The sequence below is a fragment of the Geotrypetes seraphini genome, chromosome 3, assembly GCF_902459505.1.
Source record: "Geotrypetes seraphini chromosome 3, aGeoSer1.1, whole genome shotgun sequence".
In the NCBI taxonomy this organism is placed as follows: domain Eukaryota; kingdom Metazoa; phylum Chordata; class Amphibia; order Gymnophiona; family Dermophiidae; genus Geotrypetes; species Geotrypetes seraphini.
Window position 1 is genome coordinate 14,003,253 of NC_047086.1, and position 20,860 is coordinate 14,024,112.

The window sequence follows — 20,860 nt, forward strand, 5'->3', positions numbered from 1 at the left end:
CAGACTTAGTAGATAAAGACAGGTTGTTCACCCTCTCCAAGGTATGGAGAATGAGAGGGCACTCTCTAAAGTTAAAAGGGGATAGATTCCGTACGAACATAAGGAAGTTCTTCTTCACCCAGAGAGTGGTAGAAAACTGGAACGCTCTTCCGGAGTCTGTTATAGGGGAAAGCACCCTCCAGGGACTCAAGACAAAGTAGATAAAGACAGGTTGTTCACCCTCTCCAAGGTAGGGAAAACGAGAGGACACTCTCTAAAGTTAAAAGGAGACAGATTCCGTACAAACGTAAGGAAGTTCTTCTTCACCCAGAGAGTGGTAGAAAACTGGAACGCTCTTCCGGAGTCTGTTATAGGGGAAAACACCAGCTGAGTTCACCCAAATTCAACGTAGAGGAAAAGTGGTCTTCAGTTACACTATGGACTCCTTTCACTAAGGTGCGTTACGGCATTAACGTGCAGAATAACGCGTACTGAATTGCCCCGTGCACTAGACCTTAACGCCAGCATTGAGCTGGCGTTAGTTCTAGCCGTGTAGCGCGTGGTAATATCCTGTGTGCGCTAAAAGCGCTAGCACATTGGCCAGAAAATGTATTCTTGTGTTGTGGCGACAGCCAGAGGCGCCTACGGTAACGATATGGAGAAATGAACTGTTCACTCTATTAAAATTTGAATACTTGGATGTGCGTAAGGGTGGCCCTGGTCCCTGACGGAAATTTCGGAGAATCTGGGCCCCTGTATGGGACGGTCTGTCCCATCGAGCCAGAAGTTCTCCCCTGAACTTTTGACACTGCAGTGCTGGGGTGGGGAGAGGGGTGTGGGTGTGGGTGTGGGGGGGAGGGGGTTTGGGCCCTATAGGCCTCCGTGAAGGATCAACATGGAGGTTCTTGTGTTGTATGCTGTTGACTTTGCACTGTTGTTTTGTTTGGCGTGTATCTTTGTAATATAAAGCATTTTCAATAAAACACATATTGAAAAAAAAACCCCACAAAAACACGCTAGCGCACCTTAGTAAAAGGAACCCTATGTAATATGATTTTCGCTCTTCGGCAGTAGGTGTAATTTCCTAATTGCTCATACCTAAAAAGTATAGAAAATCTCTGCTATTACCATAAAACTTTGCTTTTGTGACCAGGATGGTCAAATTTGCAATTTACCCATTTAAAACGTGAAAACGCAGAATTTTCATCTTTTCATTCTTATAAAGTCATAAGAACATAAGAATAGCCTGACTGGGTCAGACCAATGGTCCATCTAGCCCAATATCCCGTCTTCGCAGAGGCCAATCCAAGTCACAAGTACCTGGCAAAAAAACCCAAATAGTAGCAGCATTCCATGCTACCGACCCATGTCTGTCTCAACAGCAGACTATGGACTTTTTCCCCCAGGAACTTGTCCAAACCTTTTTTAAAACCAGCTACATTAACTGCTCTTACCACATCCTCTGGCAACGCAATAATATGTTTAAAACTTACGTACATACTTCAGGAGCCCTGAGCCTCTCAGAAAAGCCTTGTAGGTTCCCTCGAGAAGAAATTATTCATATTTGTGGATTCAATTACTAAAGAAATGAAGATAAACACAAAGTTGGTTTCAGAGCATATCATGTCAATGATTACATTACTTATAAGTGGCTGCTAAGACTGTTGACTTTCTACTTGTTCTTTTTAAATGATCTATTTATAGAATTTCATAAGAATAACTGTGACTAAATTCTTGGTAGAGGTAAGAAGATAGACAAACGAAATCCACGTCACGGTAAATGACCAACACAGAAAAGGAAAATAATATCAGCCCATATTCTGAGTACCCCTTTTGCCCTTAATGCCATTCCCTTAGAGTTAGTGTCTTCCTTAAAAATCTTAGGTGTCATCGTCGACGACAAACTATCGTTCCACGACCATATTAGTAATATAGTTAAAACCTGCTTTTTCAAATTACGGTTGATACGCTCGATCTCTAAATTCGTCGAGCCCAAATCCATCAACATATTAATTCATTCTCTGGTCATAGCCAAAATTGATTATTGCAACTCTCTTTTACTCAACATATCACAAAAAGAAAAAAGAAGACTTCAAATAATACAAAATACTGCTGTTAAACTTATCCATAATGCTAAAAAATTTGACCACGTCACGCCCTTAATGATTGACTCCCACTGGCTTCCAATTAGCCTTCGCATCACTTTCAAAATATCACTATTAGTTTATAAATCTTTAATTTTTAATGAACCTCAATTTGTCACCAGAATGCTTATCCCTTATAACACTTCCCGGTCTCTCCGTTCGACATCTCAAAACCTCCTATCTGTTCCATCCCTGAAAATTATAGGCATTAGAAGACACGATATGTTTTCGGTTATGGCCCCCCCAACTGTGGAACTCACTACCACAGTACATTAGAGAAGAAAAAGATCTTCCCTCATTTAAAATTTTTTTAAAAACTTACCTTTTTAAAGACGCATTCAACCTTTCATCTTTCGACCTATGACCAGATGTATCAAGGTCCCGAATTTTTTACCCCCCTCTCGTTTTTCCCCTTTCTGTTTTTTCTCTCTAACAAAGAATTGTAACTTTTCCCCCCTACCCGCCACGACTCATGTCTGTTTTAGATTTGTAAGTCCAAAGTTATTTTGTCTGTTTTCACAATCTGTTTTTATAACGCTATACATTGCTTAGTAAACTGAATAAGCGATCCATCAAATATTAATAAAAACTTGAAACTTGAAACTTGAAGTCTATTCTCATGAGCGAGTTCGTGAAAAGAAAATCCAGAGCTAGAAATGAAAACGCAAAAGAAAAGACGTACGCAGACTACAAAGCAGCGGTGGCGATTCCCGCAATTAGAAAGCAATGTCATCTTGATGCGTTTAAGAAGTTATTGAAGAGACATTTATTTTGTGATATGAAATATGGGCATTGAGGCCCAAATTCTGTAACCGGCGCTCACCTAGATAAGCGCTTATTAGAGAATGACACGGTGGCGGTTTACCCGCGGCCACCGCATTTTAGCCGCGGGTCACCGCCGAAAACAGGGAAGAAAACTAGCAGTCGCTGCGGCGACGGGGACAAGGCCATTCACCGCCCACGGGGCGGTGAATGGGTCTTGTCCCCGCAGTGAGGCATGAAGGATCGCGCGGTCCCCGCAGCTCACACCCGCCTGCCCAATCGATTCTAGTGTTTAGCCAGCTCTCTCCCTTCTCCTCACCTTAGTTTGTAGATTTTCTTTTTCGGCGACCCGCACGCTATCAAAGAGCCGCTGCTGCTCAGTTTCGATCTTCTGCTCTGACGCAACCGGAAACAGGAAGTTGCAGCAGAGCAGAAGATTGAACACTGAGCAGCTGCGCGTGTGCGGCTCTTTGGGAAAGCATGCAGGTCGCTGAAAAAGAAAGCCTGCAAATTAAGATGAGAAGAAGGGAGAGAGCTGGCTAAACACTAGGATCGATTGGGCAGGCGGGTGGGGGCTCCGAGGACCGTGCGATCACCCGTGTTCCCGGCTCAGACTGTAAGGAGGGAGTGAAAGGGAAAAGGATTCTGAGCCAAGGTGATGAAAACGGAAAGAAAAACCCACAGCAGGAAAGAAAGGGAAGGACAGGCAGGTGAGCCAGATGCTAGAAGCAGGGGGGGGGGGGGGGAAGAAAGAGGGAAAAAAGCTAGATGGGGTTGAAAAGAAGAGACACACTGGTATGGAAGAGGAAGATAGGGGAAATCTGGACACAGGAAGGTAACAGAAAGAGGGGAAATTATGTGCATGGGGCATAGGGACAGAGACAAAAAGGGGACATGCCATGGGGATGGTATATGGACACAGGGGGGGGCAATGGCAGATACATAGGGGAGATATTAGAAAAGTATATAAAATCGTACCCGTTTGAGGCTTTTATGTATGCAGCGGTGACGGTGACGGGGCGGTGAATGGGGTTGCAGTGGCGGTGACGGGGCGGTGAATGGGGTGGCAGTGGCGGTGACGGGGCGGTGAAGGGAATGGCGGTGACGGGGCGGTGCAGAGGATGGTGAGACGGGGACGGGGCGGTGACGGGGACCAATTTTTTCACCGTGTCATTCTCTAGCGCTTATCTCAACTGAATAACAAGCTCAATTAAGCTTTTTTTTTTATATATATAAATCTTTATTGATTTTCAAAACTTAGACAATGCAATACAATTATCTGAACATAAATATTTCATAAAACGCATTATTAAACATACAATTTATACTTACAACAGTCATTTTCTCCCCCCCTCCTCTTCCCAGATTTAATACAAGAAGTCAAATTATGTAATTATAATATTATAATCAAGCTTTTTAATCAGCAATAATTGAAACGTAGGCGCCTATCAAGAAAGAGCGATTCTGTAACAAGGCGCCTCTACAAATTTAGGCGGCCTTCCAAAAAATAGGCGTAATGCACGTTAGGCGTGGGCGTGGCTTCGCGTTAGCCGCCTTGAAACAGAATCGCTGCTCTTAAGTGTACTTAAGCGCTCGCAGGGCCGCCTAACTTTTAGTTGTGCCTAGAGCTGGCCTGTTTATTGGGCGGCTCCAAAAGAGGTGCCGCTCAGCGTGATTCACTAAACAGCGCCCAATTTTTGCTTGAATTGCGCTGCGCGCTGCCTATGTCAGCGCCTACCTTTTGGACGCTTCTTATAGAATTTGCCCCTAAGGCATTTGCATTTGTGTGTAAGCACTGGTCGCTGATTTTCTTTGTGTTTCTATATGTATTTTTTAAATTATGTATGTTCACATTGTGAGCCACCTCGGGAAAGGCGGGTTATAAATAAAATAAGACAAAGAAAAAAAAAACGCAGGAAATGGAATGAAGACCATAGGACCTGAATGGGCTTCGTCGCATTTGCCACGCAGAAATTGCTACTACTACTACTTTTAATTATTTCTATAGCGCTTCCAGACGCACGCAGCGCTGTACAGAGTCACAAAGAAGAAGAAAACAGTCCCTGCTCCAAAGAGCTTACAATCTAAACAGGCAAGATAGACAAACAGGATGTCATGGGTACAGTTAAGGGGAAGGGTTAATCAGCTGACTGGGTTGAAGGGCAGAGAGGAGTACAGGACAATCAAGCCATTGTGACATCACAATGTGAGGTTGGCTGGAATGAGGCATTATGACATCACAATCTCAGCCCAGCTTCCCAAACACTGAAACTCTTCATACTACTACTGTTAATTATTTCTATAGCGCTACCGGACGTACGCGGCGCTGTACAGAGTCATAAAAAAATAAGAAAACAGTCCCTGCTCTAAAGAGCTTACAATCTAAACAGGCAAGACAGACAAACAGGATGTCATGGGTACAGTTAAGGGGAAGGATTAATCAGCTGACTGGGTTGAAGGGCAGAGGGAGTTCAGGACAATCAAGCCTTTATGACATCACTGATAAGGTTGGCTCTTATTGGTGGAATGAGGCATTGTGACATCACAAACTCAGCTCTGCTTCCCAAAGACTGAAACTCTTAACACTACTACTATGAATTATTTCTATAGCGCTACCAGATGTACGCAGCGCTGTACAGAGTCACAAAAAAGAAGAAAACAGTCCCTGCTCTAAAGAGCTTACAATCTAAACAGACATGACAGACAAACAGGATGTCATGGATACAGTTAAGGGGAACAGCTTTGTAAAAAGGACTGAGAAAGAGCAAGTCTCAGAGTCCTGAATCACTAGCTGGCATAACATCTGCCCTAAGCAAGATTTGGGCATCCATACATGCTTTCACCTGAGAAGGGTTATATTAAAAAAAATATACTCAAAGTTGCTCAAATTTTACTAAACATTTACACAGGAATCTTAAAAACATTTCATCTCCAAGGGTTGGCACAGCTCCAAAAATCTTTTCCCTCCGAGTCTGACTCGCTTTTGCTAAATCAGGTACATGGGCTTGTCAAGCCCCTGGGGCTTGCGTGCGTCTGAGAGGCTGACAGCTTATACCGTCGGTAGCTTCGTTACCAGCAGATCTTCCCAAGGTGGACAGGTCTGAGCGGAGACGTGTGGGCAGTGCTGGAGGCGGAGGATTGTGTTGGATGCGACAATGGCAACCACATCGAATTTGCACCGCGCAGAAGAAAGGCCCAGCAATCTACTTCTGAATTCTGCCGCGAAAACTTGGTGTTCATCGAGTCACGAGGCCTCAAACATGAGTCGATGGCACCTAACACCGTCCCATAATGTATGACCCTGAAAGGAATTTGGCTTATTCTGGAAAAGCGGGCTCATGATCCTACCGCTGTCTTGTTCAAAAACCAAAGGGAATGGCAAGGTTGACTCTCGTGAGTTCCTTCATACCAGTTATGGGGTAGTGTAAGTGTTCGCGGCGCCTAAAGTCAGTTGAGTAAATGTGGACTTAGGCCCTGATTCTAACTCCTGGGCACTGTGGAGTGCGGTTTATCAACCATCGACTAAGCGTGCTTTATAGAGTTGCGCCAGCCGGCATTGAATCCTTAGGCACACTGCCATTTAGGCTAGAGTTTTATTGGCCTAAGTGAGTCGCCTATCATGACCAAAATCCGCCCCAACCTGGCCTACTTACTGGTAGGTATCTCGGTGTAGATGTCTATCTCAAAGTGGTAGACGTCTACCGAGTTAGGTATCTACCGGCTAATACATTTTTTAAAAAATTATTTTAATGGCGCTTTCGGTTATCGGTACCAATTACGCCAATTAAGAAAGGCGGCTAGGTGCGACGATCGAGGCGGCTAACTTTATGCATCATTTATGGAATCCGGGCCTTAGTCTATTATTCTATAAAGACAATTAAACGTGCAATTGCCATTATAGAATTCACACTTAGCATGTATCACCCTGGCACCTAACTATATTGATTTATTCAATTTTCTGTACATTCCCAGGTTTAGGAAAGGGTGCAAAAAAAAATCGAACAAAAGACCCGGTATGGATAACGACAGAAGTAAAGAGGGCGATAGGAGATAAAAGAAAATCGTTCCGAAAATGGAAAAAGGACCAAACCGAGGAAAACCGGAAAGAACACAAAAATTACCAGAAAGAATGTCACCGAGTGGTTAGGAAAGCAAAGAGAGAATACGAGGAGAAGCTGGCTGAGAAATCCAGAGACTTCAAATCGTTCTTCAGATACGTCAAGGGGAAACAACCGGCGAGGGAGGAAGTTGGACCGTTGGATGATGGAGACAGAAAGGGGGTGGTAAAAGAGGAAAAAGGGGTAGCCGACAGGTTAAACAAGTTCTTCTCGTCGGTCTTCACGAGCGAGGACACATCGAATGTACCAGAACCAGAAGAGATCATAAGTGGAGATCAAGAGGAAAAACTGGTGCATATAGAGATAAGCCATGAGGAGGTCCTCAAACAGATAGACAGACTAAAAAGCGACAAATCACCGGGCCCGGACGGAATCCACCCAAGGGTTCTAAAAGAGCTAAGGAACGAAATAGCGGAAACTCTCCGACAAATTTGCAACTTGTCCTTGAAAACTGGGGAGATCCCGGAGGACTGGAAAATAGCAAATATCACACCTATCTTTAAAAAGGGATCGAGGGGTGACCCGGGGAACTACAGGCCAGTAAGCCTGACTTCAGTCCCAGGCAAGATGATGGAGGCACTAATAAAGGACACCATCTGCGAACACATAGAAAAAAATGGACAACTAAAAGTGAGCCAGCACGGCTTCTGCAAGGGAAGATCGTGCCAAACGAACCTACTGCACTTTTTTGAAGGGATAAACAGCCAGATGGACAAAGGAGAACCCATAGACATCATCTATCTCGACTTCCAAAAGGCCTTTGACACGGTGCCCCATGAGCGGCTTCTTAGGAAGCTGTGGAGCCACGGGGTGGAAGGGGACGTACACAGATGGATTAAACACTGGTTGGCAGACAGAAAGCAACGGGTCGGAGTGAAGGGACACTACTCGGACTGGCGGAAGGTCACGAGCGGTGTTCCCCAGGGGTCGGTGCTCTGACCGCTGTTGTTCAATGTATTCATAAACGACCTAGAAGCAGGGACGAAGTGTGAAGTTATAAAATTTGCGGATAACACCAAACTCTGCAGCAGGGTTAGAACCACGGAAGAATGTGAAGACCTACAAAGGGACCTAAACAAACTGGAGGAGTGGGCAAGCAAATGGCAAATGCGCTTTAATATAGAGAAATGCAAGGTCATGCATTTAGGAAAAAAAAAACCCGATGTTCAGCTACAAAATGGGGGGGTCAGTGCTAGGGGATAGTAATCTTGAAAAAGACTTGGGTGTACTGGTAGATATTACAATGAAACCAAACAGAATGTTGGGTATTATTAAGAAGGGCATTACGACTAGGAAGAAGGAAGTCATCATGCCGCTGTATCGTGCGATGGTTCGTCCGCATCTGGAGTACTGTGTCCAGTATTGGTCACCGTACCTCAAGAAGGACATGGCGATACTTGAAAGGGTCCAGAGAAGAGCGACGAAAATGATAACAGGCATGGAAAACCTTTCATACACAGACAGGTTGGGAAGGCTGGGGCTCTTCTCCCTTGAAAAGAGGAGACTCAGAGGAGACATGATAGAGACTTTCAAGATCATGAAAGGCGTAGAGAGGGTGGAAAGGGACAGATTCTTCAGATTCTTGGGAACCACAAGCACCAGGGGGCACTCAGAGAAGCTGAAAGGGGACAATTTTAGAACCAATGCTAGGAAGTTCTTCTTTACACAGAGGGTGGTGGACACCTGGAATGCGCTTCCGGAGGTTGTGATAGGACAGAGGACACTACGGGGGTTCAAGGAAGGATTGGATAAATTCCTGAACGATAGGGGGATTGAAGGATACAAATAGGGGTAAAGATAGGTTTTAGACAGAGTATAAAAGGGATTAGAGAAGGATCACATTACAGGTCATGGGCCTGATGGGCCACCGCGAATGCGGACTGCTGGGTACGATGGACCTCGTGTCTGACCCAGCGGAGGCAACTTCTTATGTTCTTATGTTCTCCCAGGGGAGCTCAGAACGGTTTACATGAATTGATTCAGGTCCTCAAGCATTTTTCCTTTATCTGCCCCGGTGGGCTCACAGTCTATCTTAAGTGACTTGCCCAGGGTCACAAGGAGCAGTGTGGGTTTGAACCCACAATTAAAGGGTGCTGAGGCTGTAACTGTAACTACGGCACCGCTCTAGAAATCAAAAATGTAGCAAAAGTCAGCCATTGTGACATCACTGATGAGGTTGGTTCTTAAGCATTGGTGGAATGAGGCATTATGATGTCACAGTGGCAGCTCTGGTAATCAGAGCTGCTATTGTGACATCATAGTGTGAAACTTTTCACACTATTATTTATTCAGTTTTCTATACTGTCATCCCAAGGGAGGTCAGAATGGTTTACATGAATTTATTCAGGTACTCAAGCATTTTCCCTGTCTGTCCTGGTGGGCTCACAATCTATCTAATGGACCTGGGGCAATGGGGGGGATTAAGTGACTTACCCAGGGTCACAAGGAGCGGCGTGGGTTTGAACCCACAACTAAAGGGTGCTGAGGCTGTATAGCTTTAACCACTGCACCACACTCTCCCTTTTAAGTGATCTATCGAGAATTACCCCAATATGCTTAGAGTTAGTCTTGTGGGCCCGTGGCTCTTTAGCTGCACTAGTCATTATGATGTGTGAGGCCTAGCTTCTATGGCCTGTGCTCCTAGAGAGACCTATTGGGATAGGGAGGAGAGTGTGGTATAATGGTTAGAGCACAAAATGAAACAAAACCACCAACTCAAAAGCACACAACCAGAGTGGAATTGTCCCAAACAGAATGGGACAATTCCACTCTGGTTCTGTGGGGTAATGGTTAGAGCTCCAGCACCCTGAGGGTGTGAGTTCAAATCCATACTGCTCCTTGTGACCCTGGGCAAATCACTTAATCCCCCTCATTGCACCAGGTACATTAGATAGATTGTGAGCCCACCAGGACAGACAGGGAAAAATGCTTCAGTACCTGAATAAATTCATTGTAAACCGTTCTGGGCTCCCCTGGGCAAACAGTAGAAAACTGAATAAATAAATAGTGTGGAATGTTTCAGCCTCTGTTAGCCAGAGCTGGCATTGTGATGTCATAATGCCTCATTCCACCAGTGCCTAAGAGCCAATCACATCAGTGATGTCACAATGGCTTCATTATCCTTGGCTCCCATAAGAATCAGAGTATGAATGGCCACAACCACTGACCCGCAAGCTTTGCTTTGAAGAACGCTGGTGTAGAAGGACTGAGGCTGAAACAGACACTACAGAATGACAGTCTCTGGTATCCAGAGCAGATATTGTGATGTCATAATGCCTCATTCCACCAGTGCCTAAGAACCAATCACATCAGTGATGTCACAATGGCTTCACTGCTCTATACTTGGTTCTCTTTTGCTGCATTTTGATTTCTAGAGTGGTGCAGTGGTTAAAGCCACAGCCTCAGCACCTTGAGGTTGTGGGTTCAAACCCATGCTTATCCTTGTGACCCTGGGCAAGTCACTTAATCCCCCCATTGCCTCAGGTACATTAGATAGATTGTGAGCCCACCAGGACAGACAGGGAAAATACTTGAGGTACCTGTATGTAAACCACTTTGAGTGTGGTTTTAAAAACTATAAAAAGGTGGTATATATAAGCCTCTATCCCTTATAAGGAGTAAATTGTGCCCTCATCCTATCATCTCCAAATGTACCATTTTCTATTATGTATTTCAGAGGGAAGAAAGATTAAGGGAGATTCTCATCCTACTGTAACATCTTTTAAATGGTTTTCATATAATCTTTGTGGGAGAATAAAAACACATTGGCTTATGAAAATTACAAAGTGTGCCCTTATTACACGTTGTCAAGCGACCTGAATATGTATTTTGGAAAACGAGGCCTGCCACAACCACGCTGCCGATGCCAGCTCTGAACTCTCCTTAGCGTTCAGTGGTTTGTGCAGTAAAGGGCCGAGCCACGTGGGAGAGAGGCACATCTGTTTTAAGCCTCCAGTTGAAAGAGCTCATAATTCACTAGGGGAAAGCTGCCCCCTCCGCCTGCTGTCATCCTTTGTACAACTTCCTAAATTAGGGCACCACCCAAGAAGCGACATACAGGTACAATTAATCCCTTCCTCAAGAACTTAAAAGTCGAAGCACTTTAATTATTAAGCTTTCTTCTACACATGGGAGCGAAGCCTTAGAGCCTGCTGAATACTCTTCATTTTAAGAGTTATGCCCCTAAATTGGCCTCTTTAAAAATTTACTACGGCTGAGTTACAAACATTGCGCTTACAATTTCTCCATCCTAAATTTAAGAGCATAAAAGGTGGGTGACAAAAGGCCAGTTTAGGGCAGGGAAAAATTTTAGGAGCTTAACGCAAACTTTCAGTACTGGGCTTATAAAGGCCCAATATTTTAAAAAAAGCCAAGCTCATAACATAAGAACCGCCATCTCCGGATCAGACCTTCGGTCCATCAAGTCCGGCGATCCGCACACGCGGAGTCCCAGCCAGGTGTACACCTGGCGTAATTTTAGTCCCCCCCCTGCAATCTGTGCAAAACTCTGATGCACGGCTCATCTTCTACCAACCTCGCTACATTCATATCACCCCTCTCCTTAAATCATTTCACTGGCTCCCTATCCGCCTATTGCTGACCTACAAGTGTGTTCATTCTGCTGCCCCTCAATATCTCTCCTTATAGACCTCCCAGAGAACTCTGTTCCTCAGATAAGCCATTCTTAGCCGTACCCTTCTCCTCCACTGCCAATTTCAGACTTTGTTCCTTTCATCTAGCTGCCCCCTAAGCCTGGAATAAATTACACGAGTTTTTCCGCCAAGCCCCTCCCCTTCCCTTGTTTAAAAGTAGACCTTATTGATATAGCCTTCAATCCATAACCCTACTCCTCTGCTCACCAACCTAACCGGCTGATTAACTGTTCCCCTTAACTATATCCATGGCATCCTGTTTGTTTGTCTTGTTTGTTTAGATTGTAAGCTCCTTCGAGCAGGGACTGTCTTCTTTGTGACTCTGTACAGTGCTACGTGCGTTTGGTAGCACTATAGAAATAATTTATAGTAGTAGTAATATATATGAGAGTAAATCAAAAAGTAAAGAGAAAATACATTTAACGGCTTTAATAGAAGTAATTGTGAGCAATTGAACATAACACTTTTCCACATAGTCCCCATGCAAGACGACGCATTGGTTGTATCATTCAACTAACTTCTGCATTCCTGCAGAGAAGAAGTTCCCGAAACCAGGTGAGCACCGCTTCCTTTACTTTATCAAGCTTTGTCTTTTGCTCTCCAGGTCGCAGTGATGCAGCCATGTTCCGTCGCTGATGACAATTCTCTCCAGAATACTCAGATCGAACTCATATCAACTCAGGAACTTGGTCACAACCTCCACACACTGTTTGTTGCTTGTGCAGATCAGTAAGCTGTTTGAGAACCCAACGTGTGCAGACGTTTTGGTATCCCAAGTCATCATGTGTTATGGAAAATGCAGACCCATAGCTGATATCCAAATTTGCAGCCAGTTGAGACACCGCTAACCGTTGGTCTTCTCTAATCAAGTCATCCTCCTTGTCAACGTGCTCTTGTGTGTGCGATGCTGATGGGCGACCAGAATGACCTTCGTCGGTTACACCTGTTCTTCCCGCTTTAAACCTTTTTACCAACTCATAAGCCTTTCGTTGATTCATGGTGCAATGTCCATACTGAGTCAATATCCGATGGTGAATTTCCACAGGCTTCACTCCCCCTGCCCAAAGAAAGTCCACTACTGCATGTTGTTCTTCGATGCTATATTCTTGCAATGGAGCATCCATATTTCTGACCTTGTGGCTGCCACACAACTAAAGGCCGAGCACTACACTGTGTGTAGACGAACTACCCAAAAGACAATGGCCTGTTCCTGAAGGAGAGGCAAAACGCGGTGAAGAAAGTGGCGGGAATCGGCGATTTTCTCTGTAAATGCTTGGAATCGGCGATTTCTCTATGCAAGCTGATGTAATTTGGGGAGAGGAGCCAGCAAGTTAAAACCCCCCAAATAATCGAAACCGCGAATCTGGAAGGAGAAATGTAAATATGTATCTAAATGTATAAGCATTAAACAAGACGGAGCCAACCCTGAAGTAACTGAAATGGTAATTGTAACAGCCCATTTCTAAACTGTCTAATGCAACTCCCGAGACATAACAATGAGTTAACGATGACCTACTTGGTCTTGTAACTATGTATTTGAAACTATGACCTAATTGAATTAATAGTTGTAATGATCTACCTGTACTAGCAACTCTATTGAATATCTGTGTCAAACTGACTATTGTAACTTCCTGGGTAACTGTCCCAAACTCTTGTAAATTAATCCAACCTTGAACTGAATGTGTAAAAGCAGAATAGAAAACCTGATTAACATAACATTAAATGCTAAAATAGTTAAGCACTGGAACGCATTACCAGAGGTTGTGGTATGAGTGGATAGCATAGCTGGTTTTAAGAAATGTTTGGACAATTTCCTGGAGGAAAAGTCCATAGTCTGAAGCCGCTGCTTGCCCTGGATGGGTAGCATGGAATGTTGCTACTCTTTGAGATTCTAGAATCTTGTTACTCTCTGGGATTCTGGAATCTTGCAATTCTTTGAGATTCTGTATGGAATGTTGCTACTCTTTGGGATTCTAGAATCTTGTTACTCTCTGGGATTCTGGAATCTTGCTGTTCTTTGAGATTCTGTATGGAATGTTGCTACTCTTTGGGATTCTAGAATCTTGTTACTCTCTGGGATTCTGGAATCTTGCTGTTCTTTGAGATTCTGTATGGAATGTTGCTACTCTTTGGGATTCTAGAATCTTGTTACTCTCTGGGATTCCGGAATCTTGCTATTCTTTGAGATTCTGCATGGAATGTTGCTATTCTTTGGGATTCTAGAATCTTGTTACTCTCTGGGATTCCGGAATCTTGCTATTCTTTGAGATTCTGCATGGAATGTTACTACTCTTTGGGATTCTAGAATCTTGTTACTCTCTGGGATTCTGGAATCTTGCTGTTCTTTGAGATTCTGTATGGAATGTTGCTACTCTTTGGGATTCTAGAATCTTGTTACTCTCTGGGATTCTGGAATCTTGCATTTCTTTGAGATTCTGTATGGAATGTTGCTACTCTTTGGGTTTTGGCCAGGTACTAGGGACCTGCATTGGCCACCATAAGACCAGGCTCCTGACCCAGTAAGGCTATTCTTATGGTCTTATGTTGGGGGAGGAGGAGGAAGAGTGGCCTAGTGGTTAGAGCCACTGCCTAATCACCCTGAAGCAATGAGCTCAATCCCAGCCTGCTCCCTGTGACTCTGGGAAAGACATCTATCCCCCCCCTAGCCAGACCATGAGCCCGCCAGGACAGATAGGGAAAGTCCTCAAGAGTACCTGATCACTGTTCAATGTATCGTAAACCGCCTTGGGTGATTCTCTTCACGAAAAAGGCAGTTAATAAATCCCAATAAATAAAATATTATGAAACCTGAATCCCCACTGTAATCTAACTCCCAAGAGAATTTTTTTCCAAAAATGAATTGTTCGAAATGTGTGTTGTAGCAGAAAGCAGCCATACCTGCAATTCAGACACTGTAATAGTCACCGGGGAGTCTCTCTCATCACTGGTTCATAACCATCTGTGTGATGCTTCCCAGAAATATGGAATCTGTTTAGACTATTCCAACCACAGAAGTTGTCTGATCTGTCCAAATTTCTGCGACAGCCACAGAGTGTACAAATTAACTCTGCATTCTTAGCCATTGCACAAGGCAACACCAAAGTCATAGATGGCATTTTATCTAGATCATGGGGGGATAGTGTAAACATGAAGTTAAACTAACATTCAGATCCTGTGTCCTTGTTGAAAACGTTCTACAGGGAATCCATTTAAGCAACAGGCAGAGAGGCTGACAGAGGGCCTAGGCAGCTTCCTGACCATCTTGTTCCAATAAGCAGGTACATGCCTAGCCCTACCAGCAAAGAAAACAACATGGAGTGTAGTTTCATGCTTCCTGCATTGCAGAAGACTTCAGAAATCCACCCTAAGGTATTGAGGGAACTCGGAGATGTTCTTGCGGGACTACCTGCAGATTTGTTCAATAAATCCTTGGATACTGGAGAGGTTCCTTGGGATTGGAGAAGAGCGAATGTGGTCCCTCTACACAAAAGTGGGAACAGAGAAGAAGTAGAAAGATAATGCAAGCTTTGCTGAAGGACAGATAGGTGAACTACCTGGAATCGAATGGGCTACAAGATTTGAGACGACATGTCTTCACCAAAGAGAAATCGTACCAGACTAATCTGATTGACTTCTTTGACTGGGTGTTCAGATAATTGGATAGAGAAGGTCTACCTGGACTTCAGCAAAGCCTTTGACATGGTCCCTCATAGGAGGCTCATCAATAAACATTTAAATATTTGAAAAGTATTAATATAGGACCAAATCTTTTCCAGAAAAGGGAAATTGGGAAAACTAGAGGACATAAATTGAGGTTGAGGGGTTTTAGACTTAGGAGTAACATTAGGAAATTCATTTTCACAGAGAGGGTAGTGGATGCCTGGAATGCTCTTCCGAGGAAGGTGGTGGAGAGAAAAACTGTGATGGAATTTTAAAAAATGCATGGGATGAACACAGATGATCGCTAATAAGAATATGAATGGGCTACCTTCCGCAAATGAGAAGGTTTTGAGTCGCGCAGCTCCAATAGTTGGAAACTTAGGTCACTACCGGGTAAGGTCTATGGTCCAGAAATAACCAAGAAAAATTACATTTTAATTTAATCATGAAATTGTGATTTCAGGGCAGACTGGATGGACCACTCAGGTATTTTTATCATTTACTATGTATGCGGTGGGAGGGAGGAGAGGAACTGGTGCCGGTGCCTCTCGCAAAGACGGCACCTGAGGTGGCCTTCCACCCCCCACCCCCCTCCCACTCTTACTATACCACCGAGTCTGGGTTCAGTATGTGGCCAGATGAATCAAGAAAGGCTGGAATTAGTTTGGATGGTGACTCCAGCAGTGGGGCAGTGTGACTGATGCCAGACGGACTTCTATGGCCTGTGTCCCATGTGCAGCAGAATGGATCAGGAGCAAGAATGCACATTTTTACCACATTCATATAGTTGGAATACAGTTTAGAGGGTGGAGAACTTATATGCATGACAGAAGAGCGGCACTTGGGTGTGAAAGTAGGTGATGATCTTAAGGTGGCCAAACAGGTTGAAAAGGCAACGGTGAAAGCTAGGATAGGGAGAGGTATGGCCAGTAGGAAAAAGGAGGTATTGATGCCCATTTATAAGACTCTGGTGAGAATTCATTTAGAATATTGTAAACAATTCTGGAGGTCGCACCTTCATAAAAATATAAAAAGGATGGAGTTGGTCCAGAGGAAGGCTACTAAAACGGTGCGTGGTCGTTGTCATAAGGCGTATGGGGACAGACTTAAAGATCTCAATATGTATACTTTGGAGGAAAGGCGGGAGATATGATAGAGAAGTTTAAATACATGCGTGATGCAAATGCGCATGAGTCAAGTCTCTTTCGTTTGAAAGGAAACTCTACAATGAGAGGGCATCGGATGAAGTTAAGAGGTGATAGGCTCCGGAGTAATCTGAGGAAATATTTTTTTATGGAAAGGGTGGTAGATGCATGGAACAGTCTCCCGGTAGAGGTGGTGGAGACAAGAACTGTGTCTGAGTTCAAGAAAGCTTGGGACAGTCACGCGGGATCTCTCAAAGAGAGAAATGGATAATGGTTACTGCGGTTGGGCAGACTAGATGGGCCATTTGGCCTTTATCTGCCGTCATGTTTCTATGTTTCTAAGTGAAACATCCTTGGACCTCTCATGTGCCAACGTGTATCAGATCAAAATAATGTAGTGAATCAAATATATAATGTCTTTTTTTACGTATATCTCGCAGTCTTCTTCCAAATCGTTAATGTTTGTCCAGCGCATTGACTGACTCGACAAAAACACTGACGCTGTTGCGCCGTTTTCTCGTCTTCGCTGTCCTTTTCACTTAGAGAGCCGCGTTTGAAGTATGCAGTGCTCCAGTTCCCACAAGACGAGGAGTTTCCTCCAAAGCGGAGCTCTGTCGAGCTGACGCCAGGACGCCACTGAAAATACCAACTGGGCCCAAGAATTTGAATAAGAAAGATAAGTACCCAGTTTTGTGACTGTAACTGCAGACAATACTTTTTTTTATTATTATTATTTAAGTATTTTTATACCACCTATTAAGGTTATCTAGGTGGTACTCTAGCATTTTCCCAGTCTATCCTGGTGGGCTCAAAATTTATCTAGCATACCCGGGACAATGGAGAATTGAGTGACTTGCCCAGGATCACAAGGAGCAGTGCGGGATTTGAACCCACAACCTTAGGGTGCTGAGGCTGTAGCTCTAACCACTAGGTCACTCCTTCCTCCACTTTTAATTGGCACATCAACTTGTGGTAAAAGCGGATAGGTAAAAGGTTCGGACAATTTCCTGGAGGAAAAGTCCATAGTCTGTTATTGAGAAAGACATGGGGGAAGCCTCTGCTTGCCCTGGATCGGTAGCATAGAATGTTGCTACTCCTTGGGGTTCCGGAATCTTGCTACTCTTTGGATTTTGGCCAGGTACTAGTGACTTGGATTGGCCACCGTGAGAACGGGCTACAGGGTTTGATTTAGAGGTCTGCACGGGAATGGGGATCGTGGGAATCCCGCGGGAATCCCCCCTAACCCACGGGACTCCCACGGGGACCCCCCTCTGGCTCACGGGACTCCCACGGGGATGGAAGGCTTTGGAAGCAGGGTTCGTCCATATAATATAATGGACACATCAGCCTTAGTAAAAGAAGGGGTTTATAGGTTAATTACCTGAATAGAAAACAAAAAGGGTTCCACCAAAGAGATTCCACAAGGAAAACAGCAGCGCAAACACAAAAGAAACTGTGGAATTGATGATCCTGTCAGAAGTAATTGCTGCTTTTTTGGAGACGGGCAGGGATGGAGGTAATTTCTTGCGGGGATGGGTGGGGACGGAGAGGATCCTGGCGGGGACGGGTGGGGACGGAGAGGATCCTGGCAGGGACGGGCAGGGATGGGTGGGATTTCTGTCCCCGTGCAACTCTCTAGTTTGATGGATCATTGGTCTGACCCAATGGGACTATTCTTATGTTCTTATGAATCGGACGTGTGTTTTTGTTGAGTCAGTGAATGTAGCTCATGCATGCGGCCCGCTGACACGGACACCTTCCCAGAGGGATGGCGTACGGGTCAACGGGCTGCATGCACGAGCCATCGATTGCATTTTTTCAAGGCCTGGAGACCATGCGCTAGAACCACCCCTTGTGGCTTTGACAACAGAAGTACATCTGGGAGGAGGGAGCTGGCAAGAGGAGGTAAACACGGGAGGCATGAATTTGGGACATGGAACGGAGGGAGACGACAAGAGGTACATTAGGAAACAGAAGGGAGGAGGAGGGTCATGTTGGGGCAGGAAGGGAGGAAGAGGGACTGTGTTGGCATAGGAAGGGAGAAGCAGGGTTGCGTTGGGACACAGAAGGAAGGGAGGGGGCACAAGGATGGAAGAAAGGAGGGAAGCAGCATGAACATGGGACACAGAATGGAGTGAAGGAGGTGAGCATGAACTTGGGACATAGGATGGAAGAATGGAGGAAGTGAGGGAAAGAGATGCTGAGGTGGGGAGGGAATAGAAAGGGAGAATTGTTGAGTGAGAGGGAAAGAGAGATGGTGCACATGGGGAAATGAAGAAGGAAAGAGGTGAATTGTTAGGCATAGGGAGGGCAAGAGAAATATTGGACATGGTGATGGGAGAGGCATGAGATACAGATGCATGGGAAAGAGAGAGAAATGTTGGATATGGTGGTGGAGAGGGAACAGTGGGATGGATGAAGAGCGAAAGGAAGTGTAAACCTATCTTTTCTTTCTAATTACTTTGTCTTGATGACTGTTTCTTTATTGTTTTTATAGACTGTGTACTGTACAGGATTTGAGTTGCATCCAAATTCAACTTAAGAATGGTTTAAAAAACGGAACTCGTTCTTAACCCAGGGACTGCCTGTACAGACAATATACTGTATGACAGCACAGCGTAGGCAGGACTCCTGCTTATATGCATAACTTATAGAATACTATAGGTTGCATGTATACCTCTGGCTTTTAGGTACCAGCATGTTAACCAGCTATAGGGTAGGTATAACTAGTTGCGCCTAAATGCTATTTGTGTGTCTATGAAGGGAAGTAGGTGCCTGCTTTCCTTTATAAGATGTCCTCTCCCCCCATACTGCCCTAAATGAGGGCCTCCCAAATCTAGGGTTACTAGACATCTGGATGTCCCCAGACACTTCCTCCTTTGTCTGGATTTTGAAAAGCCTCCTCATATCGTGGATTTCTTCCCTGCCCAACAAAAGCAGGCAGCGGGAGGGGGGGCAGCGGGGGGGGGCAGGGTTGGGGTGGGGCTAGTGTGGGACTGGGGGTGGAATTAGGGCATTACAGGGCAGGGATGAGTGGAATTGGGCGGGCCTAGGGGCGGGTCTAGAGGTAATAATCTATATATATAAAATCGGAGGTATGTATGTGTGTGTGTGCCGCGATCACGCAAAAACGGCTTGACCGATTTGAACGAAACTTGGTATGCAGATCCCTCACTACCTGGGGTGATATGTTCTGGGGGTCTCGCGGCTCACCTGCACACGTGGGCGGAGCTACAAACAGAACATCAGATTTCACCCATTCATGTCAATGGAAAAAATGTAAAAAGCTGCCATTCTCACTGTAATTCAAAAACGGCTTGACCGATTTGAACGAAACTTGGTATGCAGATCCCTCACTACCTGGGGTGATATGTTCTGGGGGTCTCGCGGCCCACCTGCACACGTGGGCGGAGCTACAAACAGAAAATCAGATTTCACCCATTCATGTCAATGGAAAAAATGTAAAAAGCTGCCATTCTCACAGTAATTCAAAAACGGCATGACCGATTTGAACGAAGCTTGGTATGCAGATCCCTCACTACCTGGGGTGATATGTTCTGGGGGTCTCGCGGCTCACCTGCACACGTGGGCGGAGCTACAAACAGAACATCAGATTTCACCCATTCATGTCAATGGAAAAAATGTAAAAAGCTGCCATTCTCACAGTAATTCAAAAACGGCTTGACCGATTAGAACAAAACTTGGTATGCTGATCCCTCACTACCTGGGTTGTTATGTTCTGGGGGTCTTGCGGCCCACCTGCACATGTGGGCGGAGCTACTAACATAAAATCAGATTTCACCCATTCATGTCAATGGAAAAAAAGTAAAAAACTGCCATTCTCACAGTACTTCAAAAACGGCTTGACCGATTTGAACGAAACTTGGTATGCAGATCCCTCACTACCTGGGGTGATATGTTCTGGGGGTCTCGCGGCCCACCTGCACACGTGGGCGGAGCTACAAACAGAAAATCAGATTTCACCCATTCATGTCAATGGAAAAAATGTAAAAAGCTGCCATTCTCACTGTAATTCAAAAACGGCTTGACCGATTTGAACGAAACTTGGTATGCAGATCCCTCACTACCTGGGGTGATATGTTCTGGGGGTCTCTTCACACAAGAATTTATATGTTCTTGCTCCTGGAGGTGAAACTAAAAATGTTGTTTATAATCAAGTTTTGTGTTTGTTGTATTGTATTCATTTTGTCAAATATTTCGCATTATAATTTGATTATTGTACTTTTTATTAAGCTGTAAAAATATAATTTCATTCACCACTATAAAGTATCTTTATTTGAATCCATTTATTGTGTTATTGCTATAATTAAATACCCGTGCAACGCCGGGTCATCAGCTAGTAATAATAATAATAATAACAGCTTATATACCACAATACC